An 18,501-nucleotide genomic window follows, 5' to 3' on the forward strand; every position below is an offset into this window, starting at 1 on the left:
AAGGCCACTACCCAGACCAAGGAATGGGAGCTCATCCTGCCCACTCTATTCCCCAGCGTGGAGTGTGCAGCCTCTCATCCTCTGGGTTCTGTGTAGAATCTCTATGATGTTATAAAAGGGGCTTCAGCCAGGTGGGTCACAATGGTGGAAGGCTGGCGTTACTTCTTTGGCCCCAACATCTTAGAACAGCTTCTGCCATCTTCTGGGACCTAGACACCAGCCACTAGTAGCCCCCATATCTTTGTCCCTCCATCAAGTCATAATCCTGGCTGCCAAGGGAGAATTTCTGGGAAGGGTGTGAGACGGATACTTTGAACATTCCAAGAACCCTCTAAACCAAAGAGAGTCAGCTTCCTGGCTTTGCTCCAAACAAGGTCAGAGAGAAAGCTGACTATTGTCATACTTTAAGCTTCTCAATCTGTTTGCCCACATATAATCCTACACGATAGATAAGCAGGAATCACCTACTTGTGGAGAGGGTCTTATATGGTGTTACGGACAATTCATTCATCCTGGCTCTAGTCTGACTTCCCCAAGAAAACACAGCATGCTTAGAAACAACTTAGTAAGGGGTCTGAGTTTAGATATACATTCTGTTTGCATTGCAACAGTCTTTACTTTCACTGATTTCTTCTATTTGGGGCAGACTAGCTGTTTCACCAGGTTGCAGAATAAGGCAACAGTGTCATTGAGAAGATGCCAATCCATGGCTGGGGTGAGGGTGCCTTCTAGAGGAAAGTTTCTATAAAAAAGGGACTGGACAAATAAGGTTGGAGAGGAAAAGTGGGTAAGAAGGAGGAGAAAGAGGGAGAGTGAAGAAAATATGGAGGAGAGAGAGGGGAGGTGATGAGAGTGAGAAAGAAAGAGGATTAGGGGAAGTGTCCAGGAAGAAGATAAAAGAGTAGGAGAGCAGCCTTGACATTCTTGACAGGTGGGGAAAGAAGGATGGAATCTGCAAAAGTAGGTGACCCCACTAAGATGGGGCTGAAGTGAGCAGGACCAGCCAGGCAAAGCCTTATAAACAGGGGTAAAAGAGCATCCCAGGGAGTGGAGGCAATGCTGTAAGACAAATCATTAATTCTCATTTAACTTAATTGTTGTAATTTAACATTTATTGCATGCCCATCAATGTGGGCACTTTAGTGCATAAATATCATTTGCTACTAAGCCTGGATGTCATTAAAAAAAAAAAAAAGGCAGGTCTAATTAGACCTTCTCCCTGGACAGTTCTTGAAGATCCTGGGATTAAAAACATCCATATTTTACGTAGCAACCACACACTTGGCAAATTGAATTGTCAAGACTTTTCCAGACCTTAAAAAAACAAAAACAAAACCATAATCCTGCCAAGGAATACTGCACCTGTGTCAGACCTTTGGGGTTGGTAGAGCCAATGTGGTCACATGCCCTGGTGTTTCTGTGTGATAGTGACCCATGTCTATTCCACAAAATCGTCAGGCCCAACTGCATGACTCAATGAGCTGAATATAGTAATCCAGATGGAGAAATGGGGAAAAGTCATAAAGACAGGGAGGCATTGTATGATTTGTCAAAATATGAGTACTTACACCTCGTATTTACCCTGAAAAGCACTCTCGGTGAGTTAATGAGTTTAGCAATCTCCACCCAGAGTGGCAGATACATGGCATGCCCAGCCAACCAAACATTTAGTCTGGGCCTCAGTAGAAATGGAGTCAGTTAATTTTTAACTGTTGTGGCTGAAAAGCAGGTTGTTTGGGCGTAATGAAGATACAATCCATACCCTCCAAATGAAACGGAATATTCTTCCCATTGTCCACGATCTCTATAGAGTAACCTCTCTGAGAAATGTAAACAACACCAGAGGCTGGCCATCCCCATTCCATCCAGCCTTCTTCCCCCATGCCCAGCATCAGACTCACTCCCTCCCAAACCAAATCCCATCTCTGCAGAGACATATGAGGATTTGAAAGGGGCAGTACAAGTTGAATTCACTGGGCACTGCCCATCATTTATTCCACCACCATGTTTCAGATATTTCTATGAGCTGGGTACTGCAATGAGAACAAGAGATACATCCCCTCCTATAACGTCCACCATAACCTTATAAGGCAAGTACAATTGTCCCCATTATAGAGCCAAGGAAACTGAGGCTTGAAGGGTAACCACAGACAATGACATAGCGAGTTTGATAGCTGCCCTCACCCTGAGTTCAGGCTATCTAACTTCAGAGCCTAACTTGGGACTATGCTACATGAACCAAGAGACCATCCTTGATGTCAGGCCACTGACTTCAAACTGCAAGGAGGTGGCATAATGCAGTGGTTACAGTTGCAGGCTCTGCTGCACAAAGACGGGGTCCAAATCTTCATTTACCACGTGCTAGCTATGTGATGCTGGGCAAGTTACTTAACCTGTCTGAGCCTTGTCTTCTTAAATAGGAACGATAATAGAGCCAACCTCACTGGGCTACTGTAAGGGTTAACTGAGGTAATAAAGTGACTGGAACCGTGCTGGCACATAGTGAACACCTGATAAATGTTAGCCTTGAATGTTCTTAAGGAAGCAGGCCATCGAAATTCCAGGTGAGAAAGTCTAAAACAAGGGCCTGACCAGGGCTGTGGTGCTAAAAGGAGACCAAGTAGCCTACTCATGGAGGTCACGACACAGTCTGAGTCCTGAAGGACAAGAAAGAGTCAGGCAGACAAAGGGGTGCGAGAAAGGGTGCCCAAGCAGGGAAGGAAGCATTTGGCAATGGGTTTAAATGTAGCAATCAAGCCAAGTTCTCTTGTACCTAAGTACAGAGGAATCTACTTCTTTGTGGAACATTCCCGGGATCCCAGTTGGATCCCCAGCACCTCACGTCTGAAGCCAGATATTCCATCCTGTGAGAGCTCCATCCCCTCAGCTAAGACTCAAGAGTCCCTAGAAGAGGTGCCCCTTCACCCCGTGATCAGACCTGACACCTCAGTGCTAGGAAAGCTGCGGAGGGCAGGCTCTTCCCAGGGGCGGGGGCAGAGAGCAGGGGGGACATCTGAGAGGTGAAGGAGGGGCGCAGCCAGCTGAGGACAGACTCTGAGGGCCACACCTAAGGAAATGTTGGAGTCGCACTTGACTTGAGCAGCATCAAGGTCCTCACTTAAAACTTGTCTCCTTCCCTTCTCGCGTGGGACCAGCTGCACCTCCTCCACCCTTCCCCCTCCCACAGACAGAGCTTTTGGAGCAGGAAGAGTTTAAAGCAACGCCCTACCTGTGACTTGGTGAGATGCAGAGTTGACTCACTGACTTCCAGCTTCCCTTGACAATTCGGAAGGTCCGTCCACACCAGGCCCGTGCTCCCGACTGGCAGCCATCTGGTGGGGCTGCAACTGCCGTGAAATGGACATGCACTCGTCAATTTGCCCCGCAGCCCCAGTAGCCTGCTTCACTCACTCAGACGACCTGCACCTGAAGTGGGCGTGTTCCCCTAGAGACCGTGTGCTTGACTTCATCTCCCAGAGGCCTCATAAACCCCTTGAAAGTTAGAGCTGGATCCTTAGACATCCACCGATCCAGGCACACAGGTCTCAGGAGCATAGCGGGCCGAGCCAGGGCCCAACAGGGTGTCGCTCAGTAGTTTTGAGGTGGGGACTAGGCATCTGTGCTTTCAACAAGCTTCCCAAGTGATCCTGAGGCACATAAAGTATGAGAACCAAATTCACCTTTCTCATGTGGTACAGCAAAGCTGACATTTGGATCTGACATTCAGCAGGAGTAGGGCCTCGCTGGTTGTTAATATATTGAAATCGTCCTGTACTGATCGGTGAATAGCAGATGCTCTGAGCTCCCCAAGACCTCTCCCCGCTCCCACACCCTGGCCCTTTCTCCATGTCGTCCTCCCCATCGCTCTCCCATCCAACAGCTAAAAAGCTAAGGCCAGCTGCAGCTGAGACCTCCAGCAATAAAGCCCTTCTACATGCTGATTGGCTAGTGCTATGCCATACTGATTATTAAATATCTTGGCTGTTACCCTATTATACAGAATAAGGCCCAGAGGTTGAGAGCACTGCTGTCAAACCTGACACTCTTCCCAACCCCCATCCTGGCCACCGTTCATCCCCCGACAAGCACCTTCATCAGGCCCCTAGCTTAGGAAAGCAGCTGACTTGGAGGATGAGCATTTCCATGCCTATTCACCTACCTTTTTCGGCTAAGAGTTTCATAGGCATAAGTAATGCACTTCAGCTTCCCAGCTCCTCTGGCATCATGTTGGCAGGTATGGAAGCACATAATTTGCTTCAATAAGATGAGCAGGCCTCCATCTTGATCCTCTCCCCAGCCCCTATTCACACAGGCAGCCCCACAGCCTCTGACTCCCTTCCTAGGAAGTGAGAAGCTGAAGCAGGTAGAATAACGAGGGCCTCTCAAGCCTCTCCAGCTGGGAGCAAGTGCTTAACAAGCTGGGCTCTCCTGGGGCAGCAGCTGCTGCCACTGATGCTTCTCTTGCTTAGTCTTGAGAGTAAAGACTCCAGTTCCCCCTTGGGCTGATTGAAAGGAGTGTTAGCACTTACAGAAACCTCTTAGGTGAGCCTGAAAGGCAGTCACCTAGGGGAATGTGTTTGGCAGGCAAGACTAAGCCAGAGGAGTTAACTCCAGAGACCCCTGCAGCAGGTTGGTGTCCCTGAGGATAGATCTCACAAGGACGTTTTGCTTGAAATAGAGCAATGTTAAATGATGATCAAAGCCACCTGCTCTTGGCCAGGCCATAGTATTGTGTCCTAGACCAGAGCAGAAACAAAATGTTCCCAGGAGGTCCTTCTGCCTATTGACCTATACTTTGACAAATGGAATGCAGCAGAGGTGGGATCAAAGATGATGGGATGGAGGAGCATTAGATTCACCCATCCAACCATCCATCCATCCATCCATTCATTCAACAACAGTTAATTCATCACGTACTCTGGACCAGGCTCTATGAGAAGCAACAGGAGTAAAGTAGTTACCAGGATAGATAAAAATACATATGGCCTTCACAGAATGTTGTTTCTTATTACTTTTTTCTGGATTTGGGGCTCCTTTCTGCTTTTCTCCCCTTTTATAATTAAATGTTCTATAGAAATATATAGGATCATAAAACCAATAACCATATACCTACCACCTAGCTTTTTAAAAAATAATTGAAACCTGCTGTGTGCTTCTCCCAGTCCCATTCCTTCCTTCCCCACCTCCCCACTTCCTTCACAACCACTATCCTGAATTCCATGCCTATCACTCCCTTGTAAATTTCCCGCTCATGTACCATATGGAACTCTGAGTGCAGCTCATAGAGGTACTCAGTAAGCACTAGTCAAAGCAAATATTGCAGCCTGGGGCCATAGATACCCTGCCTGAATATTTGAACTCCCATCTGGCTTCTGTCACTGGGACTCTAAAGCTTTGATTCATTGCTGGGAATTGAGATTTTGATGCACCAGCATGTCTGGTTTTGAGAAGTTTGAGTTTAAAGGGGTTTTTACAAGAATTCTTCCAAGTACAGCTGTTTTAGGAGACCTTGTTGCTCCTGAATAGAGAAAATATGGGTTGTGGCTGTGCCTGCATTGTTTGAGTACAGGGTTTTCTAGCTAGCTCTCCTCTGGGCCTTGCCTGGAGCCTCTGGGTAGCCAACTGCAAACACCAGAGTAGGTCCTCAACTTCTGAAACTAAAACAGATCTTGCTGCTGCTGCCACCAATTTCTTATAAGAATCCCGTGAAGAGTGCAGAGAAAAGTTATTTTTGTCCCCAGACTACAGATCAAAAAACTGAGACTCAGGATGTTTCAATGCCTTGATTAAGGTCACATAATTAGTTTGAGATGGAAGGGAGACTACTGATTCTTCATCCAGCAATAATTGTCACCATTTACTGAGCACCTACTGTGTACCAAGCACTGTACACGCATTATGCCATCCAATCCTACCCAACCCTATGAGGGCAGGTACTGCTATTATTCCATTTTAGGGATTAGAATTATGACTCAGAGGTCAAATGACCTGTCCAAGGCAACAAGAACTAGAACCCAGGACTCTAAGTCCAAACCTTAATCTTAAATCACCACGTCCCTCTTCTTCAATAGCAACTGTAAACACATAACATGGTTGAGGTTGGAGAGGTTGCACAAATGTGTGTGTGCTGCTGAGACCACAGGGATGAGGATGGAGATGGGGGTGGGGGAATGGTTTAACTCAGGGGGTCAAGCCCTCCCAGAGAATAAGTATTGGGTTGGCCAAAAACTTCGTTCAGGTTCTTCCATAACATCTTACAGAAAAACCCAAAAGGACTCTTTAGCCAACCCATACAAGGGTCTTATCATCCAAGAAGTAGGGGTGGGAAAGAAGGTGACTGAGAGTGTTCTGTACAGAGAAATCCAAAAAGCAAATCTACGCCTGCTGCAAGGGCGGCCAGACGCAGCCCAGCGACTTGAAAAAGAACCAAAGCTTGCAATGTGGTTCTGGATCACTGATATCAAAACACAATGATTATTTTGCATTCCCTAGATCTCTCCCTCTTCTTGAGTTTACTTCCTCTAAAGGATACAGAGTCCAGACGAAGGGGAATATGATGTCCAAAATGACCCCCACTTTCATCTTCTCTGTGGGAACAAGAGGACTCAGAGAGCTGACACCTTCCAGTGTTCCATGCTGGTATTTTTCCGAAGTTCAAAGGCAATTGCTTTTGGGGGTGGGGGTGGGGTAAATACACACCCACAGATGCAAGCTAATTATGCAGATAGGGTCACTGCTGGATGGACAAGAGCTGCAGCCTGGTAAGGACTAAAAGGATGCCAGCCAAGACCCAGGGAGAAAGGCAAAATGCATTCGCAAAGGCCATTTTGTGTATCCTTGGTTAATGCTGTTAGAATCAGTGCTAGGGTGACCGACCGACTTGATGAAGGCCACTTGCAATGTCAGAGTTTGACTGCTGTCAGTCGCACGTGTCCTGGAGGCCAGAGCCATCCTAATGTCCTTCCCATGAAAATAACTCCCTGGACCATCTGAGAGGATTGTGAGAACTATTTTCAGTCAGGAGACTCTCACAAATAAGCAAAAGCAAGCGTGAATCAAAACATAAGGAGACAGCAAAGACGCCTGGAGGACCAAAGAGGAATTCAAATAAATATCACCTTCAAAGGGTTGTACCTGGATCCCTACCCCTTCCCCATCCAGTTCCTTGGGAGATGTTTTCCATCTCTGTCTAGGAGAGAGCTGGAGGACCACACTGCCTGAGGAGAACATGTCAGTCACAGCTCGAGAGAGATGGCACCAGCTTCCATGACAAAGGACAGAGCAGTCAGACGGCCAGAAGGTGCCATACTGTTTGGAACGGAAGGCTGAATTTTAGATATCAGAACCACATTTCCAAATATTCCATCCTGCACATTCTATTTATAAATTGAATTCTTTTTTAAGCTTACATTCTTTTTAGATTTGGCAAATTTGATAGCTTGGACCTTCTTCATGGAGACCTCCAGTAAAGGACTAAATTTTAAAACATCAATCAACAAGGATTTGGGGGTAGCTATTCTAGCTGTATTCCCAATCCACTAGAACTTTACAAGATATGGAGAAACAATATAATATAATAGCTAGGGTGATGGGTTTTGGAACCAAATCATCTGGGGTTTCGTCCCAGCTTGTCACTTACTCGTTAGGTTTCCTTTGGCAAATGACTGAAGCAAGTTGAGAAAGTTACACCACCTCCCTAAACCTGCTTTCTCATCTGTAAAATGGGAATCAGAACCTCCACCTCATAGGGTTCTCAGCAGGATTAAACGAGATCATGCATGTACTGCTCTGATGGTGATACGGGGTACATCAAAGTGTTCAGTAAATGGTAGCTATTACCCATAAGTGGGAATGGAGGCACAATTCAAAAACGGAGTACAAGAAAGAGCTAGGCTCAGAAGCAAGAGCGGGGAGTAATGAAGGAGCGTTTCAGCTGTCAGGAGAGCTCCACTGAGGCAAAACCGATTCTGAAAGACGGCAGCATGGAGAAATGAAGAGGAAACCACCTGGGCTCTGGAATCATATGTCCCTGGGCTCAAATCCTGGCCCCACCACTTCTTGGCTGTCTGACCTTGGACCAAGTTAACTAACCTCTCTGAGACTTTCTTTACTCATCTGAAGAGTGAAAACAATCAACACTTCACAGAGTCATTGGGAAGATTAAGTGAGACAGACAGGCCAGATGCTGGCGTGCAGAAGGGACCCTAGCAGTGAATTTTGCAGTCATGACAAAGGCAGGTGATCAGGAGAAATGCTAAAATAAGAACAGAATCTTCTAACTACCATTCATTACACAGCTACTAAATGCCAGGGACTGAGCTAACCCCTTAGAGGGTCATTTACAGGGTGGTTAAAAGCACAGTGAGTCAAGGTGACCGGGATTCAAATCCAGGCTCTGCATTTCCTCCCTGTGTGATCACGGGGAAGTCATTTAATCTTCCCAAACTTTAGTCCCCTTGCTTGCAAAATGCAGGTTCTAACTGTGCTTTCCTTGAGTGGTTTGGTGGGGATTAAAAGAGATAATGGGCATGAGGTCATTAGCACAGTGCCCAGCTTATAGAAAATGCTCTGTGACATTAGCTATCATGACTGTTTACATGCCTTTTCTCATGTAACATTCACAACAATCCCATGAGTTGGGTGTTATTGTCCCCTATTTATAGATCAAACGGATCTGAGGCTCTGAGGATAAATCACTTGTCTAAGGTCACAGAAAGGAAGCAGTGGGGCTGGCTCTGTAAGACTAGAAATCTCAGCTTTTTTGTTCTCTTCACTTTTCAGATCAGCTGGTCAGTGGCACCAGGGTTGAGGAAATATGACAGTTATTTTTAAATGTATCTCATGCCATAACCCTCATCAGTCTTTTGTCTTCTGCTTGTCCCCATCACCTCACCTCCTCATCTGTTGAAGGTTTGAGGTTTAAGGTCGTCTGTGACCCTGAATGCAGCCAGTGAGCACCTTGGTGCTGCCTCTCTGGGGACTTATTTGCAGCTTCACAAGGTTGACAAGGTTTATGAAATGTCCATTCTGATTTGCAAATAGGTCTGACATGGACATGCTTCCAGCTGGCTGGTGATTTCGATAACAACCCCTCCTCCTCGGTGCTAATTGACAGAAATTAAATGTCCCTGGCACACTTTGTAATTCAGAAAATGCATGTGCTGATTAGTTAATCCCCTGCTGGACACGCCATTATGACCAAGGGACTCCAGGCCAAAGTCCTAGCTCTCGCTCCATCTCCATTTAAAGTCACAGAATGTTTTCTTCCTGGGTAGAAATCAGTGTCACCTCATTCATTTATTCATTCATTTTCATTCAACAAATATTGATTGAGCATCTACTGTGTGTGAGGTTTTGTTCCATACAGTTGGGATACAGCAGTGAACAAAGCAAGTAATGTTCCTGCCTTCATGAACGGGAGTAAATGGTAAACCATTAAACACACAGGGTTGTTTCTATATGACAGATGTTATGAAGGAAACAAAGAGGTGGGACGGAGAATGGCTGGGGGGTATGCACTACATTGGGTAGGGTGGCCGGGAAAGGATTCTCCAAGGAGGTGAGATTTCAACTGAGATTTAAAGACTGAGAAGGAATCAGGCATGCAGCATAGTGAGATGAAGAGGAACAAGTTCAAAGTGTCAAGGAAATTCATTCATTTATCAAACATTTTTGATCATACATTCAATATGTGTTGAATGAAAAATTGGAGAATAAATGAATCCTCTTTTTCCTGCCAAGAAGGACCTTCACAGGAAAGATGAACTTATGGGCGATGCCACAAGCTTAGAGGCAAGTTACTTCCATTTTCTCCAGCCCCGTTTCACCTCTCAAACAAGGGGCTTGGCTTAGGCACTAGCATTCCAGGACTGCAGGATCTTAAGTACTCACCTTCCAAAGGGACTGGCCCTCACAGCTCTTTAAAGCCATGACTCTGCAGCAAGCAAAAAGCAATCTCATTTTTCTAAGCAGTCAAAATGGTTGTTTCGAATTATGTAGACAAGGCATAAAACGTCATCTGCTTTGTTATCATTAGGATATATGTATTGAATTCCCACGCCCACTTACTCATTCCGAGAATATTATTATTAGTTGCGAGTCTCCCTCTCCCCTTCCCTCCCTCCCTCCTCCTCCCCACCCCCCCCACCTCCTTCATTCTCTTCCGCTCACCTTTCTCTGGCCTAGCAGTGGAGAGCCCAGGCTATAGAATCAGAACACCCATTGTACCTCAAGTGTGACTCACTGTGTGACTTTGGGCAAGTCACTTCACCTCTCTGAGTCTCAATTTTCTCATCTATATAATAGGAAGAATAATAGAGGCCCTCTCATGACAATCATATAAAGTAAATACTGAGCTATTGTTGTCCTCAATTTGTGGATTAGGATGTAAAATTTTAAGAACTCTATTCAGGTTTTTAAGGCAAAAGAAACTCCAGTAATGAGTGTGACCATGAGCCAGTTTAATGATCTGTATCCACCTGTAGGGTTTTCCATTCTTTGAGATAATCAAGAACCAGGAACATAATAAATAGCCTTGAAGAGGTCTCTTAATTTATAGTAATACTTTTGAGCCAGCGATGATAGACAGACCCCCTGCCTTGTGCCAGACACTTTTATGTGCTTTACTTATATTGACTGATTTTAAAATCTCACTACAACCATACAAAGTAAATACTATTACTATGCCCATTTTACAGGTAAAGAAACTAAGACCTAGAGAGAGTAAATAGTTTCCATGGGGTCATACAGCTGGGACTTGGTGGAGCTTGGGAATAAACCCAGGCAATCGGACTCCAGTGGCTGCTGCTAGCTGCTTGCCACCTCATTTAAGATGAGACACAAAAGCTTTCCTGCAGACATCAGGGTTTTCTACTTCAAGCAGACCTCTCCCCTGAGCGCTCAATAAACAAAGCATTACTACCTGCCTAATCCTAAAACCCCTGGCCTGTAGACACAGGACTGATAAGAGCTGCTACCCAGTACTGTACAACTGCCAGCCATAGGTAAATTCACACCTCCTGCCACTGATGGGATTTTTGATTGTCCATTAAAATGTCAGTGGATCTTAGAGTTGAAGTTCTTTCTACACCATTTAGCACAACCTGGAAGATCAGATTCATGTGGCAGCTGGCCTTCCCGTGGCAGTTACTTCCTTATTACTTCCCTGTCCCTGCGCTCACCCTCAGAAATGCTGCATCACAATAAAGGTAGTTAAAGAGCTAACAAACCACCACTACTCCCTTGAGATCCAGAAGCAGTTGTCTCAAATCACCTTGCCTCCAGTCTCGGAGGGATATGCCCCCAGCTGCTGATGCCAGGCCTGATGTGCAGATCAAAGCAGCCATTTTCAGGCCCCCTGTGATAGCAACGGGTTGACCCATCTCCAAAGGCAGGTGCCCAGCATCAGTGCCGGTACCCACTTAGGCACAGGAGGAGAAGCAGACTATGTCTAACACAGGTGTCTTCCCTTCTTAGGGCTAAAAGTTGTGAATAGCAGGCTGAAACTCCTGCCCGTGTTTGGGGGTGTACGATGGAGACAGCATAACTCCAAATCCTGTGTAACTTACTGTCATGATGGGACGCAGAATGCGTCCTCGTAATCACAGGCTTTCTATTCATTCCTGCTTCTCCCGTGGAATAGGAAGCAGCCACCTGGAGCCTCCCATGGCTCTTACTTGCTGTTATTCTGAGTGGAGCACGCCCGCAAAGGAGTAAGTCCTGTCTTGCATCGGCAGGCCCTGAGAGCACAGAGAAGCTCAGCTGTTAGCCCAGATGTGGTTGCCTGCTTGAAAGCTCAGGCTCCTTCAGTATACTTAGTCTCTGTAGCCACGATTCATGCTTCTGCCTTTGGAGAGGGGGGGTTTTGGTCAGACTCCCAAAACCGCTATTTCCCATAAACTTTGCTTGCAAGATCCAGCTGTCCTGTGCCACCCCGCAAAGAATGAACCTGTCTGTGATCATCATTAAAATTTCCCCAAAGACAAAACTGGCCTGTTAAATCAGCAGGAGTCCTTGGCTAGGAAAGGAATCAGGCTCCAAAATGAAAGACATTGGGCAGGAGATGGAAAACTCCCTCTCCTACTTATTTCCCGTTTTACTGGGTTTTCATGGGAATTCACTCATGGACAAACTCCGAGCCTGAGTCTTTTAGGAAAGCAAATCTTTTTAAATGTTATTGGACCAATTTCCCATCATCCTTTTAGCTTTCTCCTGTCCCCCTTCAGCATGGTCAGTTGGGACTTCATTTGCACTCAGAAGGGCCAAGAGCCAAGCAGTGGCAGCAAAGTCACAGAGAGCAGCCAGCTCCTGTGATGCCCATCTAAACCGCCTGCCCTCACCTGGACAAGGGGCAGCTGCAAGTGCTGGCTGCACTTCCTTCTGGGCATCTTCAGCCTCGGGAAGAGAAAAGGCACCAGGGGCTGGGCAGGAAGGGGAGGACACTGGCTGCATGTGTGGGGATGACAGGAATGCAGGTTGGGCTTGGAAATCAAAAATGAAATATTTGAGGCTTTGGAGACATTCTGGGGGCTCGTGAATTTTAACTTTATTTTTTAAATAATTTCAGACTTTTAGAAATGTTGCTAAAATAGTACAAGGAACTCCTGTATACCCTTCAGAACTAGGTTCCCTAGATATTAACATTTTACTATGTTTGTTTTGATCCCCTCTCTCTTTGATATATGTATATACATATATATTAATTAATGATTAAATTACAATTTAATATAAATTATATATATAATTTTTCTGAACCATTTGGAAGTAAGCTAAAAATCAAGTGCCCATTTTCCCCTAAACATTTCAGTGTGTATTTCCTAAAAACAAGGGTGTTACATAATCACAATGCGATTACCAAAATCAGGAAATTAACATTGATATAGCACTATTAACTACACTACAGATCTTATCCAATTGTCCTATCCTTTTCCTTTACAGAGAAAACAGATTTTGATGTCTCGTCTAGGATCCCATCTAGGACCACATATTGCATTTGTCATATCTCTTTAGTTTCTTTTAATCTGGAACAGTTCCTCAAGATTCATTGTCTTCCGTGATCCTGGCATTTCAAAGAATATAGGCCATTTATTTTATAGAAAGTCTCTCAATTAGGCTTTGTCTGACATTTCTTCATCAGTAGATTCAGATTATTCATTTTTGGCAGTAATGGATGATAATCCTTACAAATAATCAAATAGGAATCCCTGAGTCCCTACTATATAAAGAAATGAGGGAGAAGGAAAAGCTCTTCCTTACAGTAGAGTGCCAACTAAAAAATGTAGAAGGAATGATGGAATTTTTTAAAATCCCAGTTTGACAACCACTGCAGTAACAAATGGTTCGAGCAGAAGTCATCAATGGATATTAAAACTAGTGTATCAGAGTATCTCCTCAAAAGATACTTATTAATCACAAAGGGGAAAATACAATTTTATAGTGAAGAAAGCTGGTAGACAACCACCTTAACCAAAAGATCAAAGTTTTAGCATCCCCAGTAATGGGGAAGTAGATAGTGTGTACCTCCCGATATGACGAACAGAGGACACGACATCTCTTTTGTGAAATGAAAAGACAAATTCCTGCTCAAAAGACTTAAGAATTTTAAAGAACTATAGTTCTAACCAGGCTGCATTCACAATAGATTCTGAAATCCTTTTCACCTTCACAGACCCCGCCTTCCCAGGAGGAGCTAACAATAACCGGATACTGAAGAGAGCAAATCGTCTGCTTGAATGGAAACTGCTTGGTACAGAGCTGTGGACCATGTGATACTCCTTGGACATCAGGGATGGTACAGGAATACCAGTAGGCTGGCCTCCAAAACAGAAGGGTAATACGAGAAAAAGCAAATCTGTCTTCCCACAGTATCAATGGGTGGCGGGCCAGGTTGGAGAAAAGCACGTGAGTCATGTGCCGCTACAGGTTACACCAGACTACTGGCCCTCCTGTTATTCTGTTCTGCTGTCAAAGCCAAACTTTGTCTTGCCAATTTCTCACACCTTGGCACCTAACTGACAAATGAAAAGACCGGACATCAAACACCTCCCAACACTGTGTCTGGCCTATCGCTCCAGCTCAGATTTAGAGCAGTACAGGGGATGGCATAATATTCTCCTCTCAGGTGTTCAAGCCAGAGAGGCCAGTGCTTCTTCGCAACGTCCCCAGCCTTCACTCCCTCCCCTGACTGTGCATCCTGCATCACTCCACCACATCCACATTCTTTTCCATTCCAATTCCGTTCTGTCTTTCCACCCTGACACTTTCTGATCCAGAGGGTTCTTGTTAGAATATACCAATCAAGGAAATAAGGACTTAGTATATAAATAATCTCAGACAAGAAACATGCAAGATCTTATAAGAGAGATGCCACAGACTGCAGTGCTTACTGAGAGGCTATTGCAAGTCTAAAGATATAAAAATCAGTTATAACCATGTAGGCTTTTTTGTTCAGAAATAAGTCATCTTAAAGAAGTCAAAAGAAGATATTCTACCCCTGTTTTTTCAAAAAACTATAATTTAAACTATAAATTTTAAATTATCTGTGCTAACCTGAGAGATTGTACAGATAAATGAAATGCACAAATACCCTCAGACTCTTTGAGCCATGTGTTTTCATCTTCTCCCCCATCTTAAGACATCAATAAGAATTTCATTTCTAAAAGCACATGCCACCTTGATTATCAAAGACAATGACAGGAATGCAGCATGATTTGGATATGTACTGATAGATGGTTTTGAAGTTCAGTATCATAATTTTGCACTGAAGCATCCCCAGTCTTTCATCCAGTCCTGCTGGTAAGGAGCCAAGCCAAACTATGAGCTGAGTAAGGACTGTATTTTGTGGTTACAGAAATGTTTCCCTCTGTGTGAAGCTGTCACTTGCAGGGCTCAAACTGGCACCCATGTCTTAATGGGATGACTAACTTAATGGACTTCTTAATCATAGCCTTCTCTTGGTTAACCCCAGGGGAAGGTGATAATAGGCAACAAGAAGCCCCACAGCATTGGCTTTATCTGCCAAGAGGTGAGTGAGAAGCAAGAAGTATGATGAGACCACAGGAAGGCCAATGTAGTGACAACACCTCCTTCTTACACGTGGTCCATGATGGTACTGCCAATTGTCGGTCATCCCTTTTCTCTGAACTGCTGTGACTAAACGTTGGTTCCATTTCCTCTGGGATGAATTCGGGTTTGGCTGGCTCCTCATTAGCCTCAGGAGCAATGAATAGAGAGATGCTGCCTTCAGATTCTGGCATCTACTTGTTACAATCATGAGGCCTTACAACCCACCTATAGATAGGTTTCAAAGACTTCACTTGCCAGGGCAAAGTCATAGAGTGTCAGAGTTGGAAGGAATTTTAGTTTTATAGGTGATATACAGAAAGGTTAAGTATAGGCAAGGTGTCCACACAAAAGCAAGTTGTTTAAGCTGGGTGGGGACAGGGGAACAACAGAGCTTTTAATGCCCAGAAACCATTAGACTACATTGGCTAATTATAGCTTTGTCCCCAAGGCCCTCTCGCTCAGACTTTCTTCTCCTTAGACTGGCTTCCCCCTCTCACATTTAGAATAACAAGAAACCACCACTCCTAATTTTACACTTGCTGTTTTTTCATCTCTGGGAACTTTCCATGTCTTATAGTTTCATGGAGGGTTTCATGAAGAGTTAGCTTTCCTTTGAAACTGCTTAGCCAAATAAACCAAATATTTCTTTCTAAAGCACAAAATGAAGACTATGATTTGTTCCCAGCCAAACTCAGAAGCGTACGAAAAGCTCCCCCATTTGCTAAAGTTTTCATCTCCAGACTGTGAGCTCCAGCATATATATTCCAAATTGTCGTGGGTCAAAAAGTGCTGGAGGTGGTGGGAATGCAGCCAAGGATGAAGTAGAATGATTAGAATGAGGTCAGCCCAGAAATGCACCAGAGAATAGTCTGCTAACCATGAAGTCTGAGTTTCATCTTCTGGAATTGTTGCTTCTTATTCCTGCATGCTGGGTCAGGGGGAGAGGGTGTTGTTTAGGGGGAAAAAGGAGGAAAGAGAAAATGCAAGAGGAGAAAAATTCACTCCTCCATGGAAGTATCAGCAGAAAATCTATAGACTCTTGTGTCTCTGCTTCTTTTTTCAGTACAATGTTTTTAATAGACCAAAAGACAATCTTTATGATGTAATAGGTATGTGAATAATGTTTATAAAAAGGGTATATATAACATGTTAGTCATTATCAACTATTGTATAAATAAACCTTAGATATGTAAAATATATAAACATATAAAAATTATTTTATAGGGCAGTGGACACTTTTCATATCTTCGTTCCAAAAAATAGAGAGTTCCAGGGCTGGCATCTTATTCTTCATTAGTATATTGCACTGTAAAGCCAAAAGGTTTGGTGGGGTTTCATTTGTTTGTTTTCTGGTTTTGTAATTTATAATAATCTGAATGGATTACTTTGAAATGTCTGTTGCATATGTGTTGGTATTGTTTGCCCACACGGAGTCATCAGAGATCCGTCCCACATTTTGCATCCTGGAAAATCAAAAGGAGTTTTCCAGTGAGAAGAAAAACACAGAGAAAAAGCCTCCACTGTTGGGTAACTCAGATTTGTACCACTGACAGCTTCTTGTAAGTCTGAGGAAATGGGAAGTTTAAGATCAAATTTGTTGTCTCTCACTTAAGCACTGGGCATTGGATAACTTTTCTGCTGGGAAGGAAGTACATATTTTCGTTAAGTTCTTTCTTCATGGACTTGACATGTTCTAGGGGAAACTAGAAGTCATGGCCCTAAGCCACCTTTCTTCAGGACCACTCTCCACCATCCGTTTTCAAAGAACCATCCACATATCAATTCTCTGATGTTCCGTGATTCATTGGCAGACTCAATGCTTTCAGAGCCCGGAGTTTTATTTGTTTGGGTTTGTGGCTCTAAAGAAATGTTAAGTTTGCTCTACCACCGAGACCGATCAGAAGAAGCAAAGGGGAAAAGGGAGCTCCCTTGCTGGAGAGGTTCGCTTGCACCTCTGACCCCCTCTGACCACAGCCAAGAGAAGCACTGGGCCAGTAGCCGGTGCGTGAAATGTCATCTACTCTTCACGCAGTGAGGGGTCATCGTGTGAGAGTGGAGAGGTCACCCAAGTCTCCTTTGCCAAAAATGCATATTGTTCCCAGCTGTAAGCTTGTGAAGCACAATATGTGTTTTTGCATGAAACAATAAAAGAGGTTTATTTTCACTTAATAGACCCGTCCCTCAGGCCTGGTGTTTTCAGTAGCTGGCTTGGAGCAGGGAGTACTTTATCATGTATTAAATGTCAACATTGCACATTTTATTGTTCCCAAAGAGCTTTGGCCCCTGGCAGCTGCCCTGGACATCCAAAAGGAGGGCTGAGAGGAGTCCTTCGTCAGACAGGAATTGCTCAGTTTCAGTGGGGATGGCTGAGCGCGGGGGTGAGTGACACTTCCCCTCAATGCTGAGTTCACCAGGCTGAGTTCATCAGGCTGAGTTCACCAGGCTGAGTTCGCCTCCCTAGAGCAAACTCCAGTTTGTGCAAACACGAGGGCCCAAGAAGGCCTCTTAGCCAGAAACTTTCTCTGCTTGCTTAGTGCAGGAGTTAGTAACACAGGCTCAATAGTCTGACTGCCTGTCACTTACTAGCTGTGTGGTCTTGGGCAAGTTACTTAACCTCTCTGTGACTCAGGTTCTTGTCTGGAAAATGGAGCTGTAATAGCTCCTTCCTGAGGGATGTTAAGGATGAAACGTCTTAAAACAAGTAGAGTGCTTTGAACAGTGCCTGGCACATACAAGCACTCAATACAATTCATGTTTTACCACCTTCATAATGTTTGCCCTATCCACCAACCAATTATATTATTATTTACCTAATGTTCTTCTTTTAATTAACTCAATTTTAACCTAAAACTTGATAGAAAACTTTATATCCCAACTGTAAATGGAGAATTATCATTTGCTGCAAATATAAGGTAACAGTACATAGTAATAATAGCTGATATTTACCAAGTCCTTGCTCCTTCCCGGCCATTGTGCTAAGTGTCTTGACTTGTTAAAATACTCACAACCCTATGAAGACAGTACTGTCATTTTACAGAGGAGGAAACTGAGGTCCTGACAGATGAGCAAATTTGCCTGTAGTTACACAATTAGTAAATGAAGGAGGCAGTTCAGCTTCAGACCCCAAGCTCCTCAGCATTGCTCTGTGCTGCCACGCTAACAAGAACAAAAGTATTCTATTCCCATGGTAGATGGTTGGTGAATCAGCTTCCTAGGGCTGCTGTGGTAACAAAGTACTACAAACTGGGTGGCGTAAAACAACAGAAACTTATTCTCTCACAGTTCTGGGGGCCGGAAGTCCAAAATCAAGATACTGGCAGGGTAGCGCTCCCTCCGAAACCTCTAGGAGAGGATCTTCCCTTGTCTCTTCCAGCCTCAGGTAGCCCCGGCGCTCCTTGGTTTGTGGCAGCATCACCCCAACCTCTGCCTCCATCTTCT

At 44.5% G+C, this 18,501-nt stretch overlaps 1 protein-coding gene across 1 annotated transcript in view; it reads left to right on the forward strand.

Annotated features, from left to right (window-relative positions):
- The window catches only part of SH3RF2 (SH3 domain containing ring finger 2), a 143,590-nt gene extending 126,356 nt beyond the window's left edge, over window positions 1-17,234 (forward strand). Inside the window, exon 11 of the mRNA XM_059917390.1 lies at window positions 13,667-17,234. The gene's annotated coding sequence lies outside the window, so the exon portion shown is untranslated. The remainder of the gene's footprint in view (window positions 1-13,666) is intronic.
- Window positions 17,235-18,501: the final 1,267 nt, after the last annotated feature.

The sequence above is a fragment of the Balaenoptera ricei genome, chromosome 3, assembly GCF_028023285.1.
Source record: "Balaenoptera ricei isolate mBalRic1 chromosome 3, mBalRic1.hap2, whole genome shotgun sequence".
NCBI classification, from domain to species: Eukaryota; Metazoa; Chordata; class Mammalia; order Artiodactyla; family Balaenopteridae; genus Balaenoptera; species Balaenoptera ricei.